The following is a 27,058-nucleotide window of genomic DNA, read 5'->3' on the forward strand; positions in this document are numbered from 1 at the left end:
CTGTCTAACAATGAATAGAGCGATGATATTCTAGCTATTTCTAAAAAGAGGACAATTGACCTATTAGTATATAAATTATTTTAAGCCTAAAGACTTGGTCTTCACTCTAAAGATTTTCTCACTATTTTATATGAATTGTTAGCCTCTACCTCCAATTTGAAGAATTACCTTAATTTCTTAGCGGATAATAGAATCCACATGGACTGCATATAAGTTTGAGGATGGCTCGGTCAACCCATATGCATCCATGGGTAGGTTTTCAATCAATTATTTCTTCAAACAACTTTTAGTATTTAATTTTATCTCAGATTTTATTTCAGTAGGTGATGGGCCCCACTGAAAGTCCCGATTAGGTCCAACCATTAACATAAACCTACTCAATGATTTTAGCCAACAAATGATCATACTCGAGAATGGCTCAGTCAACCTGACCACCATCAGATAGTTCAATAGAGTCATCATATGATGAATGATAATTCTATCATTTAGAGAGAACATCAAATGGATGGCACCTACAATGTCAATCTAAAGTAATGGACTCATTATCATTCACCTTAATGAGAGGCTATGATCTAGTTATCCCCATAACTAGCTCATTTTATGGACATAATAATTTAAAAATTTTGATTAATTTATTTTATAAAATATTAGTCGACCTACAAGTCATAAATCCTCCCACTGACTTCATCAAGTCATGAAAAAGACTAGTGACTATTGGGTCTAACTGGCGTGTCGTAAATCCTCCCACTGACTTTACTAAGTCATAAGAAAGATTAGAGACAAGTCGGTCCAGGGTATCTAAATCAGTCATATTGATTAACCTTAACAACATGGGTTAATTCAAGTCACCTAACGATCTAATCAGCCTAATGACTTGGGCTCAATCTTTGAGCCTGAATCAAGATCCATTTGATTTAATCAAAGACATAGACTCGATCAACTATAACTATTATTTTTGTTCTAGAGCACCTTTGATCTAATCTAAATCAACTATTGGTTAGATTGGATCAACTACTCATTTTAGGCCATTAAGTCTTTGATTCTAACCATAGATCTAACCCAATTAAAAAGATCTGATTTGAGCTAATTCATGCCCCATATTTTATGCAATATCATTAGATTTTTAATCATAATTCTAGATCTAAAATATATTTCTTAATTATTAATTAAGTATAGCATTAACATGGGTTAAGATTATTAATTAAAATAATTTTAATTTTATAAAATAATTTTACATCAACTTTATATAAAATTTTTTTGGTCTAAAAACTAGATCGGCTCACCCCTGAACTAAGTTGTGTCACTTCAGTGGGTCGACTAAGTCTAATACTTAGTTGGCTAACTGATTATGAATAGTAACTATTACTGTTCGATCTGAGTCAACTAGATCGAGTCAGTCAGCACTGAACCGATTAAAGCAGGAAACTGGATCGACTCAGTTCAAAACTAGTCGGCTCAGTTGGCATACTAATAGGTATCACATAGTTTCAGATCTGAAATTTTTATATAAACTGAAATAAAATCAATCATAACAAATTTTAGATCATATTTAAATATTTTATAATTTTAAATTTTATTTTTATCATTAAAATAATTTTAATCATATGATTAGATATTTTACTTTTCATACAATTCATGCTTTGTATCATATACAACATATCCTAGGACTTCAACATCTAGGATTTTACAGAAAAATAAGTTTTCTCCTTTCGCTTTCTTTTTCATGGGACCTCACAGTGGCACCCCTACACGCTATGAAGAGCACCTCATTGAATAGGAAGAGAGAATCATGTAACCCTACTTGCTCCTATGACCGAATGGCCTGGTGATTACCCAATCCGAATACTTTGCTACTCAGAACATTTAATCTAATTCACATATCATATATGTAAAAATTTAAATCAAATCTAAATTATATTAGATCTGATTTTTATATTAGATCATATGTAAAATCAAATCATAACACATCTCATGCATTACTAAATTTATATTTCAACTCTACATGCATATATGTTCATATCATAATGAACCTGTCACTCTGATACCATTTGAAGGAAAGCGTGGTGGGTGATGTGCATGCATTTTTAAAATATTACAGTGGAACATATATAGATAAATAATTTAATCTATAATACATGTATAGATCAAATTTAAATCACTATACAGGATCTATGACAGAAACTAATATGCATGTATGCACATCTGAAATCTAAAATTTAGTAAGTATAGAACATATCTAATTTATATTTAGATCATATCTAAATATTAATTGAGATCAAAATCTCATACCTGAGTATGGATAGTTAATCACCACATCTGAAATCCATGATAGATGGTTCTTCATGATGCTTGGCAGCCACACACGCGTTCGACCTCTACGGATATCCATATGAAGTCCTTGTGCTGATCGATCTCTCCGAAAATGCTAGCTCATGAAGACACCATCCTTTGACTGATTTAAGAGAAACATGATGAAGATGAAAAATAACAAAATTCTCTCTTTTTCTTTCTGGATCCATGCATCTGATCTCTACAACAGAGATTAAGAGAAGAACCCTTTCTTCTCAATTTTTCACACATGAGAGAGAACCTTTCTCTCTTCCTTTCATGCCCTTAAGAAAAACTTTTCTTCTCTAATTTTTTATGATAAAAATCAGATCTAATCTGATTTCTCACATTAAAAATTATATGAAATCTTGAGATCTAGAAAAAATCAAAAGAGGGATCCAAGAGAAGAACTGTTCTTCTCTCTTCTTCTCTCTTTTTCTTCTTGATCTAGAACTCTATGAAGCCCCAAATACCCAACCAGATTTTTTTGATATATTTTTTTAAAATTTTTTATATAAAAAATTAAATCTAATCTAATTTTTATTTTTAAAAAATTTTAAAAAAAATCTGAAAGAAAAACTCCTTCTTCAACAAGAAAGAAGATCCATCTTTTTTTTTGATCTAGAACTCCAAGAAGCCCTAAATGCCCAACCATATTTTTTTGATATTTTTTCTCTAAATTATTATATTAAAAATTAGATTTAATCTAATTTTTATCTTAAAAAAAATTTAAAAAAAATCTGGAAGAAGAACTCCTTCTTCTTCAAGGCTGCGCACAAGAAAGAAGATCCTTCTTCTTCCTTCTCTTTCTCTCATTGGGAAGAACTTTTCTTCTCCAATTTTTTACTGTAAAATTAGTAGAGAAGTCTCTCTTTGATGCCCAAAAATCAGCAATAAAAGATTTCAAAAATCTTTCAAGAAAGGAGGAGAAGAAGAAAGACAAGATGCATGAGATATGGGATGTCCAACTCTTGGACGCCCCCTTCTTCCTTGATCTTTTTGGGCGACAAGAAAGAGGATAAGGGATGCCTATTTTTCATGGAAGAAAGAAAGGGGGCACGGCTCATATGGGGTGTAGGGAATTTTCACGTGAAGAGAGGTGTGGAGGCATGGAGGATTTTATATCACATGGGTTGTCAAGTTGGTTAAGTCCTATTCTAAATAGGATTCAAGATCTTGATCAAATTCTAACTAATTCTTGGACCCAATCCTATCTAACTTAGAAATTAGTTATAACAAATAAACTAATTAGATCCTAGCCCAATTATTAGGCTCCAATTAAATTTATAATTAGTTAGATTAAAATCCCATTGATCTAGAGATTGATTCTCGATGGATATCAAGGAAGCTATTTGATAATAGGGCTTGATCCAATCAAACCTATTATCCAATAGGATTTGAATCAATTAAAATCTATATAAAATAATTTCATATTCATACATCCCTGAGATCAATTAGAACAAATCCTATTATTCAATAGGGATGCATCCAATCAATCCAAAACTAATCAAATTGAATCCAATTCAATTAGATCTAATCTAATCTCTATTGCTCAATCAAATTGAACCAATTAATCATATTGTTAATCAATTATTCTTTTAATTTACCAACCATTAGTAAATTATTTATTACAATCTTCGTATAGGATTAATCATCAATCAAATTGATAATTAAATCCTTCAACGATCATAATCATCGATCAGCCATTTGATCAGACAGGTACTTCTTGTTAGATGTATATCCTAGAAGTTAATATGGCTGACATATTGTAATATATCTAGGATATAATTTTATACTTAATATATTGATATAATCAATAAAAAGATAATTTCTTTTTCATTCAAGTGTGATGTGTCCTTGAATCGTCCATGGAATTATCTTCGATACATATTCTTAAAGTGTTGAGAATTAGAGACATGTATTTAATTCCTAAAGGCTCCCGATCATAGGATCATCATGAGGGTGAGGATAGATCCGGATAGACCGATGTATAAATTACTTCTTTCGAGATAGATGGGTCTCTAATCTACTGTGTAGAGACACAGAACGACAAGTATGGATGGTTGTTAGAGAACAGCTGACACTGAGTGTGACCATACGAGAGATCACTTGGATTTCTATTCAATCATCAATGATTGTCTCGATGCTATAGTTGTGTGACTGATCTTTTGACTTAAGATGGTACTGCTACTCATAATGAGATTGCTGGAGTTGATTGACACATAAACATGGATCTCAATGAGCCCTTGTAGTGGATGTTGGCGACAGTTGGTCCACTATAGGAGTGAGGTGCACGTCAAGATAGGATTTATCGATCTTGATAGAGAGGAGTAGTCCTATGAGATTTGAGAGGCTAAGTTCAAGAGTCTATGGCCACAGCAGTGTGATTGATGGAAAAAAGTTTTCATAGAAGTCACAACTAGACTTGAGCTAATCAATCTATCATATGACTGATGTTGAGATTTGACGATTTATCCATGACCTATCATCTTGTCGGGACTCACGATAGAAAGACTAAATTACATGTTAATTACACCTAGAGGTTTATTTCAGTTTTACTAGGTTGCCACTAAATATTGCTAGGTGTCACTGGTAGATTGTGAGAGCTTACTAAGACTGTTCTGGATCAACAATCCTTGATTGAGTTAGAGTGAAATTGTTCCGATCCATTGAAAAGAGTTTCAATGATATGATGATAGGGATCATTGTATATCTCACAACTAGATAGAATTAAACCTATGAGGTCATACAACAAAGGGATTAGGATTGGAATAAGAAATTGAGCTTATGAAGTGTCCCTCTTTCCATTGAGATTATTTATTTAATAAGTTAATTCTAACTTAATTACCTACTAATTACGTACATGAATAAGATTCATGAGACTCCAATTGTTGGGTGTCTAAGGTTATGGATCACATAAATTAAGGATGCAAGTCCCTCATGAATCTCCTTGATAGTTATTATGGGGTGTCACTTTGATTTGATCAATTTGGACGTGTTCATTAATTAAAGGATCTTTGGTTTTCATATGGGGTGTCTCTTGGGTGCAAAAGAGGGTGTCTAATTATGGGTGCAAGGGCTCCAATAGTTGGTGCCTAATGAGCTTCCTAATGTAAGTTGGATAACTTAAGTTAATAGGAATCTTAATGTAAGTAAGACTTGTATTATATGATTGAATAGGATTCAATCTTTGTGCCTATAAAAGGAAACCTCCCTTAAGACCTTAAAATCATCCAAGCCATCCCCTCTCCACCCCAAGAGAACCTCCCATGCCCTCTCTTCCTCCCTCTTTCTCTTCTCCTTAGTCGTCCCCATGCCATACCACTTGGGACGCACATCCCACGTTATCTCACACCCAAAAGCTGTTGAGCATCCATTAATTGCTGGTTTCTAGTGCTGATAGTAGCAAATAAGAAAGAAAAAAAGATTAGAGAAGAAGAGAAGAAGAAGATCAAGGAGAAAGATCAAATATTGATCGTAATCCAGGCTTCGTTCAGATTCAGCAAGCTGAATTTTGGACAATCAAAATTCAGATTATAGAGGACTGTTCTAGGCTGATTCTGAGTGAATACTCATAGAGGTTGGATACTTGTGTGGCTAATAAAGAGCCTCATCTCTTTCAGATCCAATTTTAAGGAAAGAGATTGCGAAACAGAAATGTGATTAATCAGAATCTGAATTTCAGCATATATCAATTTCAGCATATAAAATAGATCCATGTGGTTTTATATTTTTATGCATGCATAATTCAGATTAAAATTATTTTAATCTTATTCTCCACTATGATGTTTAGAAAATAAAGTTTTGAAATACACATGCATGCACCAAACCCCGAATTCCAACAGTGATATCAGAGCCATGGGTTTTCATATACTGAAATTTGATACACATATTTTTGAAAAGATTTCAAAATTATTTTTTTTTTGATACATAACATATATGGATGGATATTTAAATCTAAAATTTGATTTTAGATTTAATTTTAGAATATATAATTGATATATTGATGCATGCAAAGATCTGAATATTGACCTAGAAAGAGTTCTAGTTTATGTGAAATAGATGCATGCATGAAACCTAAAATTTTTATGATCTGATTTTTGATTCATATATATGATATATAATTGCATATTTAGATCATAAATTTAGTTTTAATCTGATCTATGATTAGTATATGAGATATATGATATCATGCTTAGATCAAAAATTTTGTTTAGATCTAATTTTACATGCATATATGTGATATATATTTGTATGTCAAAACTTGAAAATTATTTTCATATCTTAAAACTTACTTTCATGCAAAGAATTTAGATCTCAAATATTATGTTTGTGCATGAGGATTTTGATTATGAGAAAATCAAAAATTAGATCATGTAATAGGATTACATCTAAAGTTTTTAATTTGAGTCATATGGGTCTAATTCAATTAAGTAATTGGTCAAACTGAGTCAAGTGTTGAATTGAATTAGATCAATTAAGTTAATAATCATATAATTGTTATTGATCAAATCGATTAAATCCTATATGTAGAATTGATTAACCTAAGGACCTAATTTGGCTCGTTAGTTTGAGCTCGATTCGCTTGAGCAAACTGATTCTGATTAATCGACCTATTGGAATCTAAGGCAAGTTAATGAGATATGGTTATTTAATTGGTTCTGTTAGCCGATCTGATTAATTCATTGGTATCTAAGGAGGGCAATGGGGGGACCCCCATCATGTAGGAACCAGATCTAGGGTTTCAGGGTTAGATCTTGAAACTTTTTCAAAATCATACAGCGGAAGACTAAAATAAATCAAAATTTATTTTCTAAAATCAGAGAATCCCTAGATCTAAGATCCTATTACATGATTATTACATAACATTAAATCAGAAATTAAAATATATATATAAAGCATGAACTATATGTTGATCATATCAACATGTTTCTATACTACATCTAATGTATGTATTAAACAATAGATCAGATTTATTACCTTTCAAGTTAGACGTTTTAACCTCGCTGATCCGGGCTTGAGAATGATGTTGCAAGCCGCACATACATCCGGCCTCTAGGAGTCGTCTACACGAGCCCACGAATCTCGATCAGAAGTCCTGCTTCAGGAAATCAGCACAGTATGCTAGTACTGCGCTGATCCTTCTTTGATGGTTGATCAGGTGCCTCTTTCTTCTTGATTTGGACTCTTCCAAAGATGGAAAGTAGGAGGAGGAGTTTCAGATCTGAGATGCTCTCAGGAAACTCAAGATGGAGGGAGGAAAGATATAAAACAAACAACCCTAGAAGAAGACCCTCTTCTTCTTCTCATTTCTCTCTCTAGACACCCTAACTTATGTCTATTATATCTCCACGACCCAAAAATCTTTCTCTCTAATTTTTGGATGGCCCAAAGGTCTCTCAAATCTCTATCTTCACCAAAAATTTTATGAAGAAACTCATTTTTATACAGAGAGATATGATAGAGTCCTTATCTAGGTCAAATACCTAGTCAAGGCTTATCCAAACGTGGCAAGATAAGGGGCGCCCAACTCTTGAGCACCTCCTCCTTATTTTTGTGTATGGATCACCAGCAAAGGGTGCACAATGTGTACCCTAAAAGCCACAAAAATTTCAAAAAAATTTGGATAAATTTGGTACAAAATTGAAAGAGTTTTGGATTTCTAAAACTCTATCTCATAGAATTCAAAATCCAAACTTATTCCTCTTTGATTTGATCCAAACCACCTTCCATGTAAGAAAAAAGAGAGGAAACCTTTTGTGAACGTGGGAGAGACCTGGGAGAAGGCTTTTGTCGCACAAAATAAGAGGAGATTGGCATTGAATGAGAGAGAGGGCATGGGGAAGGCTTATGTGGCGCAAGGTGGAATCTTAGTCTTACTAGGATTCTATCTTATGACTTATTTTAATTTGATTTCTCAAACCAAATCAAACTAAAATTAGATCAACCCAATTAAAATAGGTCTTAACCCAATTAAAAATTTAATTTAATCAGATTAAATTAGATTTAAATTTGATTTAATTTTCTAATCAAATTAGAAATTAGATTGACCCAAGCCCTAGTTGAACTAGGACTAGTTTTTCTTTGCACTTGGCTTATTCAATAAACCAATTGGCTTTGATCCAATCAAGCCCAAATCAAATCTAATTAAATCATATTTAATTAGACATAATTTTAGCCCATTAGCTTAATCAAATTAAGCCAATTAGTAATCGAATTGCTAATCGATCCTCCTGCAACACTTGCACTGGGTTAAATGTCAATCGTATTGATCATTTAACCCTAGAACGATTCTTAATCGTTGATCAACCATCCGATCAGATCATGAACTCTAATGTGTGTGACTTCATAGGTCCGAACCTAAGCCGGTAGCACAGGAACAAATTTCTGTACCAATCGAAGTGACCATCTAGCAATGGTACCCGACGACCGGATAGGTCGAATGTGTAGAACAACATCCTTAGAATCCATGCGGATATAGTTTGCATATAATTCATCTCCTTGACTAAAATGATCATAGGACACCCCAGAGTTCAACTGTCAACTCTGATCAGGTTGTCCATATTATATTTCAAAATATCAAATCCATCTGATGGATTACCCTAGCTAAGGTTTTGCTAAATTGAAATATAGCGACTCATTCTTCTCCAACTCTTGGAGTGGTCAATCCTATCTCGATCACACTCTTACTTTGCAAGTATTTGACTGTGCCCAGAAGTCTTCCATCCCTGAATTAGAAATTCAGTTAGTCCAGTACCAAAGCACAGTGAGTTGCTTGCAAGTCACTGAGGCAATCTTAGGTCTAAGGGACACTTATACCTATATCCCATCAGAGACATTCTCGATAGCAGAATACTCTGGAGTTGGTCACGTTCAATGATGATGTACCAGTACATCTCACCTGTATGCCATATCAGTGTCTCCACACTCTTTGGTTAAGAGGACAACCAACCCATATGGCCTACAGCGACCTATGCTCGATAGAAGCTGTCGTCCTTATTAACAGCCTATCATTTGGTCATGAACTGTTTTAAGGACTAATCGATAAATCCTCTCTTTATCGAATCTAAATAGTCCTAAGGACTTCATCATAACAACGGAGTTCATTAGAAGATGAAAGCTTATGATAAAAATACCAAATATATTTTATTTATTAACAAATCAATTACAATACTTGGTTGCTCAACCGTCAACAGCTTGATGATTGGCTTTTTGGGACATATTTTCCAACAACGCCCACTTATCCTAAAGTCACTCGACACAATATCTCATACCCATCTTCGACTTGTGGTTGTCGAAATCTTTTATCGCCAGGGCTTTAGTGAAGGGGTCGGCCAGATTCTCCTTTCCGTCGATCTTCTGAAGGTCCACGTCACCTCGATCCATGATCTCCCGGACCAGGTGGAAGCGGCGCAAGATGTGCTTCATCCGCTGATGTGCTTTGGGTTCCTTCGCCTGAGCTATGGCACCAGTGCTGTCGTAGTAGAGCAGGATCGGACCATCGAGGGAGGGTACTACTCCGAGCTCGTTGATGAATTTCCTCAGCCACATAGCTTCCTTCGTGGCATCCGATGCTGCGATGTACTCCGCTTCACAAACAGAGTCTGCCACAGTATGCTGCTTGGAACTCTTCCAGCAGATGGCTCCACCATTCAGAGTAAAGATATAACCTGACACGCTCCTACTGTCATCATGGTCAGATTGAAAGCTAGAGTCTGTGAACCCCACAAGTTTTAGATCTGACTCGCCATAAACCAACCATTGGTCCTTAGTATTTTTCAAATACTTAAGGATGGCTTTAACCACTTTCCAGTGATTTTCTCCAGGATCAGATTGGTATCTACTCACTACTCCTAGTGAGTATGCCACATCTGGTCTTGTACATGTCATGGCGTACATGATAGATCCTACGGCTGAAGCATATGGGACTCTACTCATACGCTCTCTCTCTTTAGGAGTTGTCGGACAATCCTTCTTAGAGAGAGAAATTCCATGGTCTATCGGTAGATAGCCCTTCTTGGAATTCTCCATGTTGAACCTCTTCAGCACAGTGTCTATGTACATGGACTGGGATAACCCAAGTATCCTTTTAGATCTATCCCTATAGATCTTCATCCCTAGGATGTAGGATGCTTCACCCAAGTCCTTTATGGAGAACTGTGATGACAACCAAACTTTTATTTCCTGTAGTGCGGGAATATTATTTTCGATTAAGAGAATGTCATCCACGTACAAGACAATGAATACCACAACTGGACCATTTGCCCATTTATAGATGCAGGGCTCTTCTCCATTCTTAATGAAGCCATACGTTTTGATCACCTTATCAAAATGCATGTTCCAACTTCGAGAAGCTTGCTTCAATCCATAAATGGATCTCTGAAGCTTGCACACCTTGGACTCATCAGTGGATGTAAACCCCTCAGGTTGTATCATATACACCTCTTCGGTCAGCTCTCCATTCAGGAAAGCTGTCTTTACATCCATTTGCCAGATCTCATAATCCAGATGGGCAGCTATTGCAAGCATTATCCGAATGGATTTGAGCATTACCACAGGGAAAAACATCTCGTCATAGTCAATACCATAACGTTGACGATACCCCTTGACGACCAGACGAACTTTATAGGTCTCCACCTTTCCGTCTGCGCCCCTCTTCCTTTTGAAGACCCATTTATACCCAATGGGTTTAACCCCTTCAGGTGGGTCAACCAATGTCCATACATCATTGACCTTCATGGACTCCATTTCGGATTTCATGGCTTCAAGCCATTTCTCGGAATCAGGTCTCTGCATTGCATCCATATAAGTGATCGGATCCTCATATTCTCATCAAGTTCGATGGGATCACCATCCTGGACCAAGAAACCATAGTATTTGTCCGGCTGATGTGGTACTCTACCGGATCGCCTTAATGGTGCAGGTATATTGGGCTCTGGATCTGATCTAATCATATCTGACTCAGGTTCAGCTATTGGTGTCAGTCCTTCTACCTGTTGAACTTTATCAAGTTCAACCTTAGAGGCAACAGTTCCTTCACCAAGGAACTCTTTTTCTAAAAAGATTACCTTAAGGCTGACGAACACCTTTTGTTCATCAGTATGGTAGAAAAAAATATCCTTTTGTCTCTTTGGGGTACCCTATGAATAAGCATTTGTTAGACCTAGGTCCAAGTTTGTCTGTGACTAATCGTTTGACATAGGCCGGGCACCCCCAGACCCTAAGGTGTGAAAGTGCTGGCTTACGTCCTGTCCATATCTTATATGGAGTCTTAATTACAGACTTACTTGGAACCCTATTTAACAGATAACAGGCCGATTCGAGTGCATATCCCTAGAAGGATATCGGCAAGCTAGCAAAACCCATCATGGATCGGACCATGTTTAACAGAGTCCGATTCCTCCTTTCAGACACACCATTATGCTGTGGTGTTCCTGAAGGATTCTATTGGGAGAGAATCCCATTCTCTCCTAGATATATGAGAAACTCACTAGAAAGGTATTCTCCTTCTCGATCAGATCCACAGGGGAAAACATCTCGTCATAGTCAATACCATAACGTTGACGATACCCCTTGACGACCAGACGAACTTTATAGGTCTCCACCTTTCCGTCTGCGCCCCTCTTCCTTTTGAAGACCCATTTACACCCAATGGGTTTAACCCCTTCAGGTGGGTCAACCAATGTCCATACATCATTGACCTTCATGGACTCCATTTCGGATTTCATGGCTTCAAGCCATTTCTCGGAATCAGGTCTCTGCATTACATCCATATAGGTGATCGGATCCTCATATTCACATCAAGTTCGATGGGATCACCATCCCGGACCAAGAAACCATAGTATCTGTCCGGCTGATGTGGTACTCTACCGGATCGCCTTAATGGTGCAGGTATATTGGGCTCTGGATCTGATCTAATCATATCTGACTCAGGTTCAGCTATTGGTGTCGGTCCTTCTACCTGTTGAACTTCATCAAGTTCAACCTTAGAGGCAACAGTTCCTTCACCAAGGAACTCTTTTTCTAAAAAGATTACCTTAAGGCTGACGAACACCTTTTGTTCATCAGTATGGTAGAAAAAATATCCTTTTCTCTTTGGGGTACCCTATGAATAAGCATTTGTCAGACCTAGGTCCAAGTTTGTCTGTGACTAATCGTTTGATATAGGCCGGGCACCCCCAGACCCTAAGGTGTGAAAGTGCTGGCTTACGTCCTGTCCATATCTTATATGGAGTCTTAATTACAGACTTACTTGGAACCCTATTTAACAGATAACAGGTCGATTCGAGTGCATATCCCCAGAAGGATATCGGCAAGCTAGCAAAACCCATCATGGATCGGACCATGTTTAACAGAGTCCGATTCCTCCTTTCAGACACACCATTATGCTGTGGTGTTCCTGGAGGATTCCATTGGGAGAGAATCCCATTCTCTCCTAGATATATGAGAAACTCACTAGAAAGGTATTCTCCTTCTTGATCAGATCGAAGAGTTTTAATACTCTTCCCAGTTTATTTTTCTACTTCACTTCGGAATCGTTTGAACATTTCAAGTGAATCTGACTTATGTTTCATCAGATAGACATATCTTTATCAGGATAGGTCATCCGTGAAAGTTATGAAGTAGAAATATCCACCTCTAGCACTGGTGCTCATGGGCCCGCATACATCAGTTTGTACTAGACCCAAGAGCTCAGTAGCTCTCTCACCTTTTCTAGTGAAAGGTGACTTGGTCATTTTACCAAGAAAATAGGACTCACAGGTTGGAAGTGATTCACAATCACTGACTTCGAGGATTCTCTCTTGAGTCAACCTGTTTATTCTATTCTTGTTTATATGACCTAGCCTACAGTGCCATAAGTAGATATCTGACACACTATCTAATCTAGGATGCTTGCCAGTTGAATAGACTACATTAACAGGTTGTGATAACATATACACACCATTGTTCAAATGTCCACAAAAAATAGTAACACCATTCTTAATGATATTACAAATTTATTTCTTTATTGAAATTTCATAATCATTTTTGGCCAGAAGGCCTACAGAAATGACATTTAAAAAGAAACTGGGACAGAAATGACAATCATTAAGAACAACGATATGGGATTCAAATACAAGTTTCAAGAATCCTAATGCTAGAACTGGAACTGGTCTTCCATCTCCAACGTTCAGGAACCTCTCGTCTTGCTCGAATCTCCTACTGACCTGCAACCCCTGCAATGAATTGCAAATATGGTAAGGGCTACTGGTATCCAATACCCAGTCAGTTATATCATAAATAGAGAAATTGCAAGGAGTTATCATATAAATACCTTGTCCAGCAACAACTTGCTACTCTCTCTGCCTGTTCGGGTCCAGGGAGGCAATGTAGTGGGGACAGTTCCTCTTCCAGTGCCCCCGCTTCTTGCAAAAGAAGCATTCAGCTTGACTCTTATCAGGTTTGATCTTTTTGGTCTGGCTCTGCACTGATGTCTCAGCCTGAACTTGCACCTTCTTTACTTTCTTCTTCTTGTTCTTTTTTCCTTTCTTAAAGGGTCGAGAACCAGAAGACGAACCTCTCACTAAGTTCACCGACTCCTTGAGGAGTTGGTGATCTTTCTCAAAGTTCTGAAGCAACCCCAGTAACCCGTGGTAGTTTACTTCAAGCTTTGTCATTCTATAATGAGTGAGGAATGGGAGATAAGACTTGGGCAGCAAGTTCAGTATTGCATCTTTCCCAAGCTGCTCATGCAAGGGAAAGCCGAGCTTGCTCAATTGTTCCATCAGCTCGATCATGTACAATACATGATCCGTGACAGAGGCACCATCCCGCATTTTGGCGTTGAAGATGGCACAACTAGTCTTGTGCCTCTCCACATCATCGGGTGTGCCAAAGGCATCCTCCAACACTTGAAGCATATCCTTTGGCTGAGCCGTCTCGAATCTGCGATTGAACTCGTCGCTCATGGCAGTCAGCATGATACAGCACACCATGGTCCGATCACTGAGCCACTTCTGGTAAGTGTCTCTGACTGTTCTACATGCATTGACAGCTAGCTCCTCAGGTGCAGGATCCATTATCACATATAGGATCCGTTCATGCTCCAGGACTATCTTCAACTTCTGGTACCAGCTACCGAAGTTGGATCCCACCAACTTATCATTGTCTAACAATGATCGGAGCGATAGGGAAGTGGCCATATCTGCACAAAAGAAAACCATAACCTAATTAGTAATTAATTCATTAAACCTAAAGATTTGGACTTTAATCAAAAGATTTCTCCCACTATTTTATTCGAATTGGTAGCCTCTACCTCCAATTCGAGGAATTACCCTAATTCCTTAGTGGGTACTAGAATCCACTTAGACTGCACATAAGCCCAACTTTGGTTGGCCAACCCATGTACATCTAAGGTTAGGTTCATAACCATTTATTTCTCTAAACAATTTTTAGTAATTTTAATTTTGCCCCAAAAACTGAATCAGTAGGCTTTGGCCTCCACTGTAAAGATCCGGTTAGGTCCAACCATTAACATGATCATACTTGGTGTATCTAACCAATGAATGATTAAGCCCAACTTTGGTTGGCTCACCTAACCACCATTAGAGAGATACTTCCAAGTCGTCATATGATGAGTGATAATTCCATTAGTCAACAAGCACCAGGTCTTTGGGTCTGCAATGATTATTGAGTTAATAGACTCATTATCAAATACCTTAATGGGAGGCTATGACTCAGTTATCTCCATAACTTTGTCATTTTAAGGACCTAATAATTTTAGAGGATTTAAATGATTTAGAGGATGAGATCAGATGAACCAGCTTATCATGATCCTCCCCTGGCTTCACCAAGTCAGCTTAAGGGAGACCGTTAAAAGGGCTGGTCTAAGAGCACCTAAATCAGTCACATTGATTTACCTAGCTGACATGGGTCAGCTCGAATAGTCAAGTGATCCGATCAAAACATAATTTCACTAAGAGGCTAGGTAAGTTCGATCAGTGGGAGGGTCTGCCAAAGCTTGCCTTAGACACCATCAGAAATGGCCAGGTAAGCGGGCTCTCAATTAAAAACCACCAGTCTGGTTTACCTTAGACACCAATTGGTTTAATTAGTTTCGATTAGATCAACCTAACAGTTCGTACTAGACCGCTTAGCCAAGAATCAAGTCCATTTGGTTCTCGTTAAAGACATGGACTTGACCAACTACAACTATTGTAATTGATCTAGAGAATCCTTGACCTAATCTAAGACAACAATTAATTAGATTTAGTCAATTCTCTAATTAAGTCCATTTTTAATCTAACCATAGGTTTAACCCAATTAATGGACCTAATTCCCACTAACCCATTAACCCAATGTGTTATGATTTGTGTCTTAGGTTCTTCAATTCATAATCATAGAACCTAATCAAACAACTTCTTAATTCTTAATTAAGTTTTGGGCTGAGGGTTGGGTTCGACTTTTTAAAAAATAATTTTCATATTTGTAAAATAATTTTACAATATGATTCTACCAATCATATTGCATGTTTGATTCATAATCAAGATACAAGTGATATAAACATGAAACTACTTTGATCTAATCTAAACAGGTTCATGTAATTGAAATAATTTCAACTTTAAACAATTTCTTTGCACAAAAATTATTAACAAAGAGATTTTATTTCAGATTTAAATACCTTTTAAATCTAATAAATTATAAATTTAATCTAAATCATATCTAATAAATTTATGATTAAAGATAGATCTACACAAAGTAGGACAACTTTTGCACTGTAAGGGGTAAACCTTACAGCAGGACAACCTTGCAGTTCGTGATTGATTTAAAATTTTAATTTCAGATTTAATAATCAGATTATAAATTAGATTTAATCTAAAAAATAATCTAAGCATGTATAAATAATCATGTAATAAAGAACCTTGGCTCTGATACCAATTGTAGGAACCAGATCTAGGATTTCAGGGTTAGATCTTGAAATCTTTTCAAGATCATACAGCGGAAGACTAAAATAAATCAAAATTTATTTTCTAAAACCATAGAATCTCTAGATCTAAGATCCTATTACATGATTATTACATAGCATTAAATCAGAAATTAAAATATATATATACAATATGAACTACATGTTGATCATATCAACATGTTTCTATACTACATCTAATGTATGTATTAAACAATAGATTAGATCTATTACCTTGCAAGTTAGACGTTCTAACCTTGTTGATCCGGGCTTGAGAATGATGTTGCAAGCCATACACGTATCCGACCTCTAGGAGTCGTCCACACGAGCCCACGAATCTTGATCAGAAGTCTTGCTTCAGAAAATCAGCACAGTATGCTAGTACTGCGCTGATCCTTCTTTGATGGTTGATCAGGTGCCTCCTTCTTCTTGATTTGGACTCTTCCAAAGATGGAAAGTAGGAGGAGGAGTTTCAGATCTGAGATGCTCTCAGGAAACTCAAGATGGAGGGAGGAAAGATATAAAAATAAACAACCCTAGAAGAAGACCCTCTTCTTCTTCTCGTTTCTCTCTCTAGATATCCTAACTTGTGTCTATTATATCTCCACGACCCAAAGGTCTTCATCTCTGAATTTTGGATGGCCCAAAGGTCTCTCAAATCTCTATCTTCACCAAAAATTTCATGAAAAAACTCGTTTTATACAGAGAGATATAATAGAGTCCTTGTCTAGGTCAAATACCTAGTCAAAGCTTATCCAAACATGGCAAGATAAGGGGTGCCCAACTCTTGAGCATCTCCTCCTTATTTTCATGTATGGATTACCAGAAAAGGGTGCACAATATGTACCCTAAAAGCCACAAAAATTTTAGAAAAATTTGGATAAATTCGATGCAAAATTGAAAGAGTTTTGGATTTCTAAAACTCTATCTCATAGAATTCGAAATCCAAACTTATTCCTCTTTGATTTGATCCAAATCACCTTCCATGTAAGAAAGAAGAGAGGAAACCTTTTGTGAACGTGGGAGAGACCTGGGAGAAGGCTTTTGTCGCACAAAATGAGAGGAGATTGGCATTGAATGAGAGAGAGGGTGTGGGGAAGGCTTATGTGGCGCAAGGTGGAATCCTAGTCTTACTAGGATTCTATCTTATGACTTGTTTTAATTTGGTTTCTTAAACCAAATCAAACCAAAATTAGATCAACCCAATTAAAATAGGTCTTAACCCAATTAAGAACCTAATTTAATCAGATTAAATTAGATTTAAATCTGATTTAATTTTCTAATCAAATTAGAAATTAGATTGACCCAAGTCCTAGTTGAACTAGGACTAATTTTTTCTTACACTTGGCTTATCCAATAAACCAATTGGACTTGATCCAATCAAGCCCAAACCAAATCTAATTAAATTATATTTAATTAGACTTAATCTCAGCCCATTGGTTTAATCAAATTAAGCCAATTAGCAATCAAATTGCTAATCGATCCTCCTGCAACACTTGCACTGGGTTAAATGTCAATCGTATTGATCATTTAACCCTAGAACGATTCTTAATTGTTGATCAACCATCCGATTGGCTTATGAACTCTAATGTGTGTGACCTCATAGGTCCGAACCTAAGCCGGTAGCACAGGAATAAATTTCTGTACCAATCGAAGTGACCATCTAGCAATGGTACCCGATGACCGGATAGGTCGAATGTGTAGAACAACATCCTTAGAACCCATGCGGATATAGTTTTCATATAATTCATCTCCTTGACCAAAATGATCATAGGACACCCCAGAGTTCAACTGTCAACTCTGATCAGGTTGTCCACATTGTATTTCAAAATATCAAATCTATCTGATGGATTATCCTGGCCAAGGTTTTGCTAAATTGAAATACAGCGACTCATTCTTCTCCAACTCTCGGAGTGTTCAATCCCATCTCGATCACATTCTGACTTCGTAAGTACTTGACTGTGCCCAGAAGCCTTCCATCCCTGAATTAGAAATTCAGTTAGTCCAGTACCAAAGCATAGTGAGTTACTTGCAAGCCACTGAGGCGATCTCAGGTCTAAGGGAAACTTATACCTATATCCCATCAGAGATATTCTCGACAGCAGAATACTCTGGAGTTGGTCATGTTCAATGATGATGTACCAGTACATCTCACCTGTATGCTATACCAGTGTCTCCACACTCTTTGGTTAAGAGGACAACCAACCCATATGGCCTACAACGACCTATGCTCGATAGAAGCTGTCGTCCTTATTAACAGCCTATCATTTGGTCATGAACTATTTTAAGGACTAATCGATAAATCCTCTCTTTATCGAATCTAAATAGTCCTAAGGACTTCATCATAACAACGGAGCTCATTAGAAGATGAAAGCTTATGATGAAAATACTAAATATATTTTATTTATTAACAAATCAATTACAATACTTGGTTGCTAACCGTCAATAGCTTGACGTTTGACTTTTTAGGACACATTTCCCAACACACCATTCTCCACTTACATGGCCAATTTGGAAGATTAAGTCTTGAATTAGGTTGCTTAGTGGTTTGGCTTAGCCCATGCCAATAAGATCGATCATATGATGACTGATTAGATGAGACTTAAATCTAATTTTTTCTACAAATATTAAGTTCGTAGGTCTTCCACCGTTGTAGATATGCGGGCATGTTACCGACGTTGATTGTTTTCGGCTGGTCACAGTGGTTCAGTTGCATCAGGAATACGCAACCACTCTATTAACAAGGAGTTGCTCCATGGTAGGGATAGAGTTGGGCCCAATAACTGTTAGATGAGGGTCCAATGACGGCTTTGTACCTACTTGTGAATGGTGGGTCGGGCTTAACTAAGAAGTATGGGCAATAACTGTTAGGTGAGCCCACATGACTTAGAGACTAAGTGGCTGCAACATGCTTAATGAAGCATCTGGACAAAGAGTCATCTATGCATCGGTGTGTGCTACCAATAACTGTTAGGTGAGGTGCATATCATCAGTGGGACTGCAGCTGTTGGGAATAGTGTCCCAAAGCCAATCGTCAACCTGTTGACGGTTGTACTCATTTTTGTATTTGTACATGAATTATGAATTAATAAAAATTATTTTAGCATTTTTCATCACAAAATGTTTAATCTTCTAATGAACTCCTATGTTGTGGTGAAGTCCTTAAGACTATTTAGACTCGACAAAGGAGGATTTATCGTTTAGTCCTTAAATCTGTTCGCGACCAAATGATACGTTGTTACCAAGGACGACAATGTTTATCAAGCATAGGTCGTTGTGTGCCACATAAGTTGGTTGTCCTCTTAACCAATGAGTGTGGAGACACTGGTATGGCATACAGGTGAGATGTAAGGGTACATCTGCACTGAACATGACCGACTCCGGAGCTATTTCTGCTGTCAAGATTTGCTCCAATGGAATATGGGTATAAATATCCCTCCGACCTGAGACCGCCACGGTGACTTGCAAGCAACTCACTGCACTTAGGCACTGGCTACCTGAATTTTTAATTCAGTGACAGAAGGCTGCTGGGTATAGTCAAGTACTTGACTTGTCAGTGAGTGTGTCAAGATGGTATTGACCACTCCAGTTTAGGAGCTGTGTACAGTCATGTTTTAATTTAGTAAAACCTTGGCCAGGGTAGTCCTTGTGAGGAGTCACAGGACTGTTTGAGTTGAGCATGATTCGGATGATCTGATCAAGGTTGACAGTTTAACCCTGAGTCGTCCTAAACACAGGGGTCAAAAGGATGAATTATACAGTAACCATATTCATATAGGTTCTGAGTATTGCGACTGTGACTCTTCGACCTATCCAGACGTCGGGTACCATTGGTAGATGGTCACTTCGATTAGTACAGGAATTGGTTCCTGTGCTACCGGCTTAGGTTCGAACCTATGGGGTCACACACATTAGAGGTTCCTATCTGATCTGATGGCTGATGTAGAATCCTATATGTTTGGGACTCAGTGATCGAGAATTAGGATTCTCTGATCAGGAGTTCCACACATTATGGGTACCGGGGTCAAGAGTCCCACTGGTTGGGACTCTTCGATCAGGGTTATATATCGATGAATTCTGATGCCCGATTACCCATCGGATTTGGACTCAATATTTATGAAAAGTTTTATTAGTGATTTAATCGCTAATTAACTCAATTTGATTGAGTAATTATTTTTGGATCAAGTCCAATTGAATTGGATTCAGTTGGGTTTGACCTGATTAGGTTAAGAGTTGACCTAATCGTCGAGATGGTTTGGTCCCTGATTTGATCAGAGGTTGGGCTTAGTCAATTCCTGATTTGATTAGAATTTTATTGAGCCTAATTAAGCCTAATTAAGTTGGGTTTAAATTAGTCTAATTGGACCTAACTTATTTGGTTCAATTAGGTTGGTTTAAATAATGAAACCATCTTGACCCAATTTCCATGCGCCACCTCACTTCTATTGCATCCATTTGAATTCATGAGAAGGAACTTCTCATGAATTTTTTCCTCATGCCAAGCCCTCTCCACGCCCCACTTTAATGTGCCATATGAATGGATAAGGATGATTGGTTGGCCATTCAAATTCAAAATAAAGTTTGAATTTGAATGAACAATCAATCTTTGCACCTTATCCCTTTTTTTACGCCCCATTTATTACATGAGAAAAGGTTTCTCATGAAATCACTCCTTGCACAATTTAAGCCATGTCTCACGCCTTTAGTGGATAAGTGATGAGTTGGTGTCTATTTGAATTCAAAATTTGATTTGAATTCAAATATGCAATTACTCATATTTATCCTTTCTTTTGGATAAGATATTTGACGTTGTTGTAAAAGGAGGAGAAGAGTGGGGCGTGCAAGAAGTTTTTTGGAGAAAAATTCTGGGGCGTGAGAAGTCTTGTGCATGAGAAGGATGTCCATATCCTTCCAAGAGAAAAAGAAAGAAAAGTGGGTGCAAGGTTTCCGGTGAGTTCCCTAGAGTTTTAGCTTGGGGTTCGAGAAGTGAGAAAGTGAGCTACGAGTGTTGTGAGCCCACAAAATTTTAGGAAGATCTTCAACATCCTCTCAAGCACGTCTATTGATGATCCAAAATATCTGAAGAATCGACAGATATCGATCGAAGGAGTTCGATCAGCATCGACCGTCAAAAGGGCTCTACAACGAGCTAGCACTCGTGAGGAGTCGATCAGACCGGGAGCTTCATGTGGACAATCCACAGAAGCCAGACACACTGTGTGGCAACGTCGCAACGATCAAACTCTCCTGGTGGTGATCAGATTGCGGCGATCTACTACCCGCACAAAGGTATTGCATTCTGAACACATTACAGTAAAGTGTTTACTGTTCGAATTTGAATTTCAAATTTAAATGCATACATGCTATATATCATATTTAGATCCTAGTGTAGGGTAAATTCATATTAATTAATTTGATTAATTAATATTTTTTCACTGTAAAATCGTAATTTTGAAATAATTTTAAAATTACCATTTTACCCCTGCACTGAATCTCCCCACATATGGTATCAGAGCGGGTTTTTAGATATGATATATATATTTGCATGCGTAGATTAAGTTGTAATCTAAAAGTTTAAATTTGAAATTTGAAATTCAAAATTTGAAATTTGAATTTTGAAAGTTGTTCGAAATTCAAAATTCAAAAATTTAAAATTCAAAATTTGAAATTTGAATTTTGAAATTTGAAATTCAAGATTCAAAATTTGAAATTTGGTTGAAATTTTAAATTTGAAATTCAAAATTTAAAATTCAAAATTTGAAATTCAAAATTTTGAAATTTGTTTGAAATTTGAAATTCAAAATTTAAAATTTGAAATTTAAATTTTGAAATTGGTATATTTAGATATACTTGATCCAAGTAGCAAGTAATCGAATTGGGTTGGTTGCCATGGCCGTCCGGTCATAGGAGAAAAGTAGGGTTTAAAGGCCCTCTCCTCCCATTCGATGGGGTCTCCTATGGCGGTAGGAGTGCCGCTGTTATGATCCAGGTGGTGTGCCTAAGGCCCAGGGGACCAAGGCTAAGGCCAAGGTCCATCATTCATGAGGGCTTCATGGAGGCTCTAGGGCTAGTTGGGCCCTAGGTTGAAAGGCTGTGGGCCTTTCGGATTCTTGAGGTCTAGGTTATGTGGGCCTCAAGGGACCAACTCTTTATGGGCTAGGTCTGGGTCCAGAAGAGGTGAGATTGGGTCGATTCATGGGTGTACATGGGCTTGGGTTAACCTAATCTCCCATAGAGTTGGTCAAGGGAGTTTTGGGTTTGGGTCACTTGACCCAATATTTATATATACATGTACTTGTATAGGTTTGATTAAGCCAAGAAAATAGATGACTCTTTCTCCCAAGTCTCTCTCTCTCTTCTCCCTCTCTCTCCAGCAATCTTCCATGCACCAGGAGCAAGAAACCCTAGGGTTTCTAGCCGCCAGTCCATAAAAGAAAACAAAGGAAGGGAGGCGCTAGCCCCTTTCCCCTTGCAGCCGCCAGCCATTTCTTCTCTCCCCTCTCTTGCAGGCACCCAAACACCAGGTTTAGGACCTGGAATCTCTTGAGAAGAGGTTGGTACAAGTCTCTCTCTGATCTGGAGTTGATCTGAGGTCGTTTGAAGCACGGGTGAGATCTCCATCAACAGATCTACAGGAAAGGCTGCAGCAGGACAGATCTACGAGGTCTATCTCCATCTATCTTCATCCCCATCTAGAATGCCCCAATTTGAGATCTACAAATTGGAGGACCTCGGTCCAGGTCTGATCTGGTTGGGTACCAGATCTTGGATTTTCTAGAGGTGATTTCAGAGGTGTTCTTCATCTGGAATGAAAGGCTGACGAAGAAGATAGCAACCAGGCTGATTTCGTCAAGGGCTTTGGATCGTGTCCAGAAGTCTCCAGATCTATTCGTTGCTGGTTCTGCTGCATCAAAGGTCCGTGGGAGGAGCCGGGATCGTGCTCCAATACTTGGTATCAGAGCCACGGTGGTGAGAAAGCGATTCCAAGTGCGAGAAGTTGAAGATCCCAAGTGCTGAAAATTTTCAGTAAGGTACCATCAAGGTATATTCTACACTCTTGATTTTATATTGCTTGTTTGGCTTGGATCCAGTCATGGGCAGCAATATAAAGGTCGATTTCGAGAAGTTTGATGGCAAGGGGAATTTTTTCATGTGGAAAATCTGGGTGGAGGATCTTCTGGTGCAAGCAGATCTGGATCAGGCTTTGGATGAGAAGCCTGAGGGAATGACAGATAGACAGTGGGCATCATTGGAGAAGAAAGCATGCTCGGTGATCAGAGGATGTTTGGCGGATGCGGCGTTGTATTCGGTGCTGGAAGAAAAGACCCCGAAGGGCCTTTGGTCGAAGTTGCACACCATGTACATGGAGAATGTGGTGTGCAACAAGCTGATGCTGAAGAAGAGGTTGTACAATCTTCGGATGCAGGAGGGATCTGATGTGATTGGTCACATTCAGAGGTTCGACCAGTTGTGCACAGAGTTGGTGAATATCGGGGTGAAGCTGGATGAGGAGGACAAGTCTCTATTGCTTCTATGTTCGCTGCCCGGATCATATGATTCTTTGGTGACTACACTGCTCTACGGCAAGGAGACTCTGGAGTATGAGGACATGGTCTCGGTGCTGAGGTCGAATGAGCAGAGGGAAATGTTGACCAAAGATCGGGCTCTCTGAGAGGGTTTGGCAGTAGGGGAGAGGACAGGTAGAGGCAGAGGCAGAAGCAAGTCTAGGGGGCGGTCCAAGTCCAGGAAGGGAAAGAGAGAGGTGAAATGCTTCAAGTGCAATGAGTTCGGGCACTTCAAGCGAAAATGTCCACTATGGAAGAGCAAGAAGGGAAAAAGAAGTGGCTCAGAATCAGTGAATGCAGTTGCTGGGTAGCAGGTGGAGGATGATCTATTTGTGGTATCAGATGGTCACAGGCATTACACAGAGGAGTGGACACTAGACTCTGCATGCTCACATCACTACACACCACACAGGTCTTGGTTTGCAACATACACCAAGATAGATGAGGGATCAGTGACTCTAGGCGACAATCATCCTTGCAAGGTGGCTGGGATAGGAACAGTCAGGGTGAGGATGTTTGATGGGATTGTGAGGACATTGACAAATGTAAAGCACATCTCGGAGCTGGAAAAGAATCTGATGTCACTTGGCTACTTGGAGCGCAGTGGATACAGCTTCAACAGTAGGGCTAGAAGCAGAGTACTGAACATCTCCAATGGAGCTATGATGGTGATGAGAGGCAGGAGGTTGGACAATAACCTCTATCGCATGGAGGGATCTATGGTGACCGGAGAGTCTGATGCAGCAGCTGCAGCACAGGACCAGCAGGGGGCTTACAGGATGTGGCACTACCGCCTAGGCCATATGGGTGACAGAGGGCTGAGGGAGTTGAACAGGAGAGGACTCATCTCTGATCTGGAGGATGGTGCTACAGGGGAGATCTATGAGCCTTGCCAGATGGGAAAGGAGAGAAGAGTTCAGTTCACCATCAGTACAGCCCGGAGTGCAGCCCCTCTGGACTTAGTACACACGGATGTGTGGGGACCAGCCCCAGTTTTAGCTAGGAATGGGGCCAAATACTTCATGACCCTGATTGATGATTTCTCAAGGAAACTCTGGATTTACTTCATGAGAGAGAAGTCAGAGGTCTTCACCAAGTTCAAGATCTAGAGAGCTGAGGTGGAGAAGGAGCAGGGGAGGAGCGTGAAGTGTCTGAGGTCAGACAATGGTGGGGAGTACACCAGCAGAGAGTTTCAGGACTACTGTGAGGAGTGTGGGATCAGGAGACACTTCTCAGTTAAGAGGACTCCACAGCAGAATGGGGTGGCCGAGAGGATGAACAGAACACTTTTGGAAAAGGCACGATGCATGAGGCTGCAGGCAGGGCTTCCAAAGGAGTTCTGGGTTGACATAGTCGACGTAGCCGGTTACTTGGTCAATCGGTCACCTCACACCAGGTTGGATGGCAGGCTTCCAGAGGAGGTGTGGTCTGGGAGGACAGTTGGGCTGGGCCATCTACGGATATTTGGGTGCACGGCCTATGTGCACATTGGAGCTGGTGAGCGGAGCAAGCTAGACGCCAGATCACTCAAGACGGTGTTTCTAGGCTATCCGTAAGGAGTCAAGGGATACAGGCTGTGGGATCCCTTGGAAAAGAAGGTCATCATTAGTTGGGATGTGACTTTTGATGAGGAGTCAGTCCTTCGGAGGCGAGCAGGCATGGAGGAGCAGCAGGAGAAGGAGGAGGTCCAGTAGAGCACTACTAGACAGCTTACCTCTTTTATTTTGCCTCTTGCAGGTACTACGGGAGGATATGACATTCAGGTGGAGAACCTACCTAAGGTGTCTCCACAGGTGGAGAGGACTCAAACGGATGATCGAGGTGGAGAGGTCCAGTAGGAGCGAGCTGGACCGAGGACTAATATCGGTGTTGCCCTACACAAGCCCAAGAGGACCATCTGGCAACCAGACCGATATGGCTTTGAGGAGACGCTGTCATATTCCCTGGTGATAGTGAATGGAGACCCATATACGTATCAGGAGGCTATTGAGAGCCAGAACAGAGAGCGGTGGGTCCAGGCGATGTTCGAGGAGATGCAGTCTCTCCACCAGAACCAGACGTGGCGATTGGTGCAGTTACCATAGGGGAAGAGGCCCATTGGCTGCAAATGGGTCTACAGTCACAAGGAAGGGCCTTCAGAGCAGGGAGGTATTAGATTCAAGGCGAGGTTAGTGTCCAAGGGATACTCCCAGAAAGAAGGCATCGACTTCAGCGAGGTCTTCTCTCCCATCGTCAGACACACTTCTATCAGAGTGTTGCTGAGCATTGTAGCAGCACAGGATTTAGAGCTGGAGCAGATGGATGTCAAGACGGCGTTCCTCCATGGGCATTTGGAGGAGAGGATTTACATGGAGCAGCCACCCGCTTTCAGGGATCCAGGATCAGAGGGAAAGGTTTGTCTGTTGCAGAAGTCGCTGTACGGGCTGAAGCAGTCGCCGAAGCAATGATATAAGTGGTTCGACTCCTATGTGCGCAGCATTGGACTTTCCAGGTGTGAGTTTGATCCCTGTGTTTATGTTCAGTCTCTTGAGGATGGTTCTAGGTTGTTCCTACTCTTGTATGTGGATGACATGCTTATAGCATGCAAGAGTAGGAAGATTGTACAGGATCTGAAGGCATCCTTATCTCGGGAGTTTGAGATGAAGGATTTGGGCCCTGCAAGGAAGATCCTAGGTATGGAGATTTTCAGAGACCGAGCCCGGAGGGTGCTGCATCTATCTCAGGGGGGCTACATACAGAAGGTCTTAGAGAGGTTCGGGATGAAGGGAGCAAATCGGTGGAGCTGCCACTTGCCAGTCACTTCAGACTCTCGAAGACCATGGCGCCACAGACTGAGGTGGAGGCTCAGGAGATGGAGAAGGTTCCTTATGCCTTAGGAGTTCGGAGCTTGATGTATGCGATGGTCTATTGTAGGCCAGACATCGCTCATGCAGTGAGTCAGGTTAGTAGGTTCATGGCGCAGCCTGACAGGGAGCACTGGAGAGCTTTGTAGTGGATATTCAGATACTTGGCGGGTTCAGTTGGAGTTGGCATCTGCTACGGACAGTGAGGAGGTGCAGTGAGATACTCTGACATGTCCAGAGAGGCTCAGGGGCTGATTGGCGGTTATGTAAATGCAGACTTCGGTGGAGATGTGGATACCTGGAGGTCTACGACAGGCTTCATCTTTAGCTTGTATAGAGGTCCTATTTCTTGGAGATCGAGTCTGCAGCCTATCACGGCC

The sequence above is a fragment of the Elaeis guineensis genome, chromosome 13 (genome assembly GCF_000442705.2).
Source record: "Elaeis guineensis isolate ETL-2024a chromosome 13, EG11, whole genome shotgun sequence".
Classification (NCBI taxonomy): domain Eukaryota; kingdom Viridiplantae; phylum Streptophyta; class Magnoliopsida; order Arecales; family Arecaceae; genus Elaeis; species Elaeis guineensis.